The sequence below is a fragment of the Bos indicus x Bos taurus genome, chromosome 3 (assembly GCF_003369695.1).
Source record: "Bos indicus x Bos taurus breed Angus x Brahman F1 hybrid chromosome 3, Bos_hybrid_MaternalHap_v2.0, whole genome shotgun sequence".
Taxonomy (NCBI): Eukaryota; Metazoa; Chordata; class Mammalia; order Artiodactyla; family Bovidae; genus Bos; species Bos indicus x Bos taurus.
Window position 1 is genome coordinate 19,468,711 of NC_040078.1, and position 6,609 is coordinate 19,475,319.

Genomic DNA, 6,609 nt, shown 5'->3' on the forward strand with positions numbered 1-6,609 from the left:
TTCCCTGGAAAAGGGAATGGATGGCTACCCATGCCAATATTCTTGCCTGAAGAATTTCATGGACAGAGGAGCCTGGTGGGCTACAGTCCATGGGGTCACAAAGAGTCAGACACGACTGAGTGACTAACACACTACACATGACTGAGTGGAGCTTATCTCAGGACTTCAGGGTTAATTCACCGTTAAGAAATTTATCAATGTAGTTCACCAGATTAAAAAAGAGAGAATATATCAAAAGAAGCAGGAAGAGAATTTGATGACATTTAAAACAGACGTCCATGAAAAAGAATTTACACATCTTTTAACAAAATAGGAATAGAGGGAAATTTCTTTAGCCTGATAAAGGATAACCACCAAACTCCTACAAGGAGGGGCTTCCCTGGTGGCTCAGTGGTAAAGAATCCACCTGCTGCCAATGCAGGAGACACGGGTTTGATCCCTGGTCCAGGAAGATCCCACATGCTGTGGAGTAACTAAGCCCATGTGCCATAACTATCGAGCCTGTGCTCTAGACCCCAGGAGCCCAACTACTGAGGCCAGAGCACCCTAGAGCTCGCGCTCTGCAAGAAGGGGAGCCACCACAATGAGAAGCCTGAGCACCACAGCTAGACAGAGTAGCCCTGACTCACCACAACTAGGGAAAAAAAGCCCTCCCAGCAACAAAGATCCAGCACTGCCAAAAATAAACAAAACTGCACGTCCAAAAAAAAAAAAAATCCTACAAGGAGGGTGGAGGGCTATAGTCCATGGGGTTACAGAGTCTACTTAGCGACTAAACAACAATGAACAGTAGTTAGTGGTAAAACTTTAGATGCAGTCCCATAGTCTCGTTAAAGTAAAGAACATGATAAAGGCATTATCAGTGCATCTGATAGGCTGGCAATTCTTGCCTCATAAGTAAAACAAAAGGAGGAAGGCAGGGAGGAAGGAAACAGAAAGAAAAAGAAATGAGGCACAGGAATTAAGAAAGAAGAAAAAATGTGGAGAGGCAAATGAACGCCTACATAGAAAATCAAAGAGACTCAATGGGCATGCCATGAAAATGTAATGAAATATAGAATTCCATTCAGAAGAGCATAACAATAATGAGGAATAGAATTTTATGAGAACTAAAGAAAATAAAACATAAATCCAGACAAAATGGTGTAATGAGAGGCCCGTAAGAAAATATTTATAAACAAAAAAATTTTTTCAGGATATAAATCTGAGTTTGTTAACGTGTTAGTCACTCGGTCGTATCCAGCTCTTTGTGACCCCGTTGACTGTGGCCCGCCAGGCTCCTCTGTCCATGGAATTCTCCAGGCAAGAATACTGGAATGGGTTGCCATGCCCTTCTCCGATCTGCCTGACCCAGGGATTGAACTTGAGTCTCCCACACTGCAGATTCTTTACCGTCTGAGTCACCAGGGAAGCCCTGAGTTTGCTACCTCTTGTCAAAAGTTAAAGATGAAAGTACTCTTTCCCAGGTGACGCAGTGGTAAAGAATCCACATCTCCAGGGCAGGAGATGCAAGAGATTTGAGTTTGATTCCTGAGTCGGGAAGATCCTCTGGAGAAGAAAATGGCAACCCACTCCAGTATTCTTCCCTGGAAAATTCCATGGACAGAGAGGCCTGGCAGGCTAAAGTCCATAGGGTTCCAAAGAGTTGAATACGACTAACTAAGCACATTTTTTCTCCACATTCTTGCCAGCAATAGTGCCATACCCCCTTTTCATTTTTTGCCTGACAGGTGGAATGTCATATTGTTATTTTACTTTGAATTTCTGGACTAACAGTGAATTTAAGCATCTTTTCATTATTTCTTGGCAGAAAATTTTCTCCTCTCTGCTTTGTTTATTGAAATTGTTTGTTCATTCTTATATTGGATTAATTTTTAAGAGCTTTTGACATATTATGAATACCAGCACACTGTCTTCCTACTTAGTGTATTTATTCTTTCTTTCTTTTTCCTGGCCGTGCTGCACAGCTTGCAGGATCTTAGTTCCCTGACCAGGGACTGAACCCAGGGCCATGGCAGTGAAAGTACCAAGTTCCAACCACTGGACTGACAGGCAATTCCTTACTTATTCTTTCTTCAGGATAATTTTATCCAATTATAAACACACCAAATCATATTGGGATCCTAATTGAAATTATATTAAATATGTACATGAATTTTGGGAGAACTAACATTTTATGATAGTAAATAAATTCCTAAAACATGATTCAAACTGTAAAGATGACTGATAAATTTGATATCAAAATGTTAAAAATTATTATGATCCAAGATAATATTACAAAGTAAAATACAGGTGACAGGGAAATAAATATACCATATAAAGAACTAAAATTCTGAATACTTACTTACATATCAGTAGGAAAAACATAATCAATCCTAAGAAAATGAGCAAATAATATAAATAACAATGTATAGAAAAGAAATCCAAATGATAAAATATAAAAGACCCTCACTTAACAAAATGCAAATTAAAACATAGAAATACTACTTTTTCACCAATTAGATAATCAGAAATGAATTATTTGGCAATATCAACTGCTGGAGAAGGTACGGAGAAAGGTCCTTTATGGGTTGCTGATGGGAGTGTATGTTGAAGCAGGCCCTATGAAAACAACTTGATAACATCTAATAAAATTGAAAAATACACCTGCTGAATGACTCTATGACCTATAGACAATCACACATAGGCACAAGGAAACAGGTTCAAGGATGTTCACTGGAGCGTTATTTGTAATAGCAAAAAATTGATAATAGTCTAAATGCCCATCAAAGAGGAAATGAATAAATTAAATGCAAAGTATTATTACAAATGAATGCTACAAGGTGGCTAAAAGGAGAGAACCTAACATATAACACATTGTGGAGTGAAGAGGGCAAACCACAGAATGATATGAATGATGTTATAGCTTTTGTGTTAAACACACAAAACACATGAGGCATATGTGTACATGTATACATACACAAAATGGATTCATGATGGCAGTTGAAAAAGATTGTTACATAATCTTATTTATAATGGCACTGTGGGGAAAAATTCAAGGAATCTGTTAAAAATATACTCGAGGTAAAAGATCAAAAAAATCTGCCAATCCGAAACAGAATTAAAGCAAAAGTATGCTTTGCTGGAGTGAGAGGAATAACTTGGTCTCTGGAAAGGGAAAGAGGGTTGGAAGGAGTCATAATGGAACTTTAGCTTTACTGTGTGTGTGTGTGTGTGTGTGTGTTAGTCACTCAGTCGTGTCTGACTCTTGAGACCTTGTGGACTGTAGCCCACCAGGCTCCTCTGTCCATGGAATTCTCCAGGCAAGAATACTGGAGTGGGTAGCCATTCCCATCTCCAGGGTTAACTTTTATACTTTTAAAAAAGAAGAATATATATATTTATTGCTTCTGTAGTGAATTTTTAAGGTATACCAGAGACTTTGGGCTTTCAGATGGTAAAGCAGGAATTTCCCTAGCGGTCCAGTGGTTAAGACTCTGCTGTTAATGCAGGGAGCCCGGGTTCCATCCCTGGTTAGGGAACTAGATCCCACATGTGGAAACTAAGACCCAGTGCGGCCAAATAAATAAATAAAAAGTGAAAAAAAAGAAAAACATGGCAAAGCAAAAATATCCTAAGAATCTTGGAATTTGGAGGCAATGGCTACCTTGAAAGGCTGGACTGAGATGGACACGCTGAAAAAATCTGATTTAAATATAAACAGGATCACCAGGTATAACTAGATATTTGAGAAAAGCCACCAACATGATAGAGACAGAAATCCCCCTCCTCAATCAGACAGAAAAAGGTTTCTCACCACTCCTAAGTGAGATACTCAAGAGAATGAAAATATATGTCCAGAGGAAACTGGTACACAAATTCATAATCACCAAAAAGTGGAAAGAACCCATATGTCGATCAACTGATGAACAGATAAACAAAATATGTATAGCCGTACAATGGAATATTATTTGGCTGTGAAATTATTTGGCTGTGAAAGTATTGATACCTACTATAACATGGGTGGGTGGACCTTGAAATCATCACATGAAGTGAAATAAATCAGACATAGAAAGCCACATATGATATGGTTCTATTTATACAAAATGTCCAGAAAAGACAGATTTATAGATTAGTGGCTGCCTAGAACTGGGGGTGGAGAATGGAAAGTAGCTACTAACAGATACTATTTCCTTTTTGAGATTATGAAAATATTCTAAAATTCAATTGTGTTGATGATTGCATCACCTGTGAGTGTACTTAAAAACCACTGAAATGATCAGTAAAAAAAAAAAAAAAAAGAAAGAAGCACTGAACTGTATACTTTAAGTGGGTAAATTTTATGATATGTGAATTAAATCCCAATAAAGCTGGTGTTATAAAGTCATCTAAAAGGAAGCAAAGATATTGGAGAGCAAAGGGGAAAACTTCAGCCGTCCTCTTTTCACGTTTGGAACAAGCCCTTCAAAAATCCTATTTCAGACAACTTGTCTCTGCAGCCACGTTAGTCGCTTCCAGTGCCTTACTATTTTCATTCTCATTAAGATAATTTATAGGATTAAATTAATTACTGGAACTTTTTTTCAGTGAATGTCCTTCTTTTCTGAGTCACCTTCTGTTTTAGGGTCCCTGGCCTTGAGACAGTCTTCTATGAACTTTATGAAATGTGTCCTGTTCAGGCCTGCTTAGGCTAAAAATTAGTTTTAGAAAGTATAAATAATACCTATTTGTTATCTTAAAAATTAAGATAAAAATACATAAATAAAGTAAAAATATTCAATTTCACTCTTTTCCAGAAATAACCTTCCCTTGCATTTTGTTGTCTTTCCAGACTGCTTTTGTCCACATGCAACCAAAGGTATTTATTAAAAAAAAAAATCATGTTGTACAGACAGTATGGCAGCTTGTTTTCACATTCAGATATCTTGACTCTCCTTCCGTGCCAGCATGTATGGCTTACTTATAATACTTTACTGTGATGACTTTATAGTATTCCACAACATAGATCTATCATAAAATGTTATTTTTTCTTTTTTTTAACTTATTTTTATTGAAGTACCATGTTATATTAGTTTCAGATATACAATCATGAATTGCTTTTAGGGTTTTTTTGTCCTCTGCATGTGGGATCTTAGTTCCCAGACCAGGGGTCGAACCTGCACCCCCTGCTGGAAGCAGAGTCTTAACTACTGAAAGTTTCCAGGAAAGTTTCCAATCAAGAACTGTTTCACCATCCTCCTTAATGAAATGTCTACTGTTTTTACTATTACAAATAGTTATACAATAGATGGCTATTTTTGTACCTTTATGCACTTGGTCAGGTATTTCTATTAATAGAAATTTCCATTGATAATGTATCAGTATTCTCCTCTAATACGCCTCCATGCCTGTGTGCTCAGTTACTCAGTTGTATCTGACTCTGCGACCTCATGAGCTGTAGCCCACCAAACTCCTTTGTCCTTGGGATTATCCAGGCAAGAATACTAGACTGGGTTACATTCCCTCTTCCAGGGGATCTTCTCCACCCAGAGACTGAACCCAGGTCTCCTGCACTGGCAGGTGGATTCTCCAGCAGTGAGCCACCTGGAAAGACCCAGTCCCTCTCCAACACAGTGCATTATCAACCTTTCTAACTTTTGTCAAACTAATAGGGCAAAAGGCTTCGCTGGCCTGCGCTGGTTGTGAAACCTGATTGTGCACGTGCATGTGTGCTCAGTCACTTCAGGTGTGGCCAACTCTGTGCAACCCTATGGACTGCCCCCAACCAGGCTCCTCTGCCCATGGGATTCTCCAGGCAAGAGTATAGGAGTGGGTTGCCGCGCCCTCCTCCAGGGGATCTTCCCAACCCAAGGATCTAACCTGCATCTCTTATGTCTCCTGAATTGGCAGGCAGGATCTTTACTACCAGTACCACTTGGGAATGATTGTGCACATCTCTTCCCAATTCCACGTTCAGTGATGGCACCTTGGTAGCTTGAAATCAGTAGTTCAGTTCAGAAATCGGTAGTATTTACACCAAAAAATTGGCAAATGATACAAATTAAAAACACAGACACACAGGAAAGAAATATGAATAAAAACTGCTGTTCCAATTTTTAATTAAACTTATTTTGAGATAGGTATAAATTCACCTGCTGTGTATGAAATAATACATAATAATGGCAGAAACCAACACAATATTATAAAGCAATTATCCTCCAATTAAAAAAATGAATGAAAAAAAAAGCAAGATGCTGTGTATCCTTTACCCAGTTTCTCCCAAGGGGAACACCTTGCAAAGCTATAGTACACTGTCACAACCAGGAAAGTGACATTGATACAATCAAGATACAGAGCATTTTTATCACCTTCTGTTACCTATTTATAGCCACACCCACTTTCCTCTCACCCCCATCCACACCTTCAGTTCACTTCAGTTCAGTCGTTCAGTCATGTCCAGCTCTTTGCGACCCCATGGACCGCAGCACAACAGGCCTGCCTGTCCATCACCAACTCCTGGAGTTTACTGAAACTCATGTCCATTAAGTTGGTGATGCCATCTAACCATCTCATCCTCTGTCGTCCCCTTCTCTTCCTGCCTTCAATCTTTCACAGCATTAGGGTCTTTTCCAATGAGTCAGCTCTTTCACA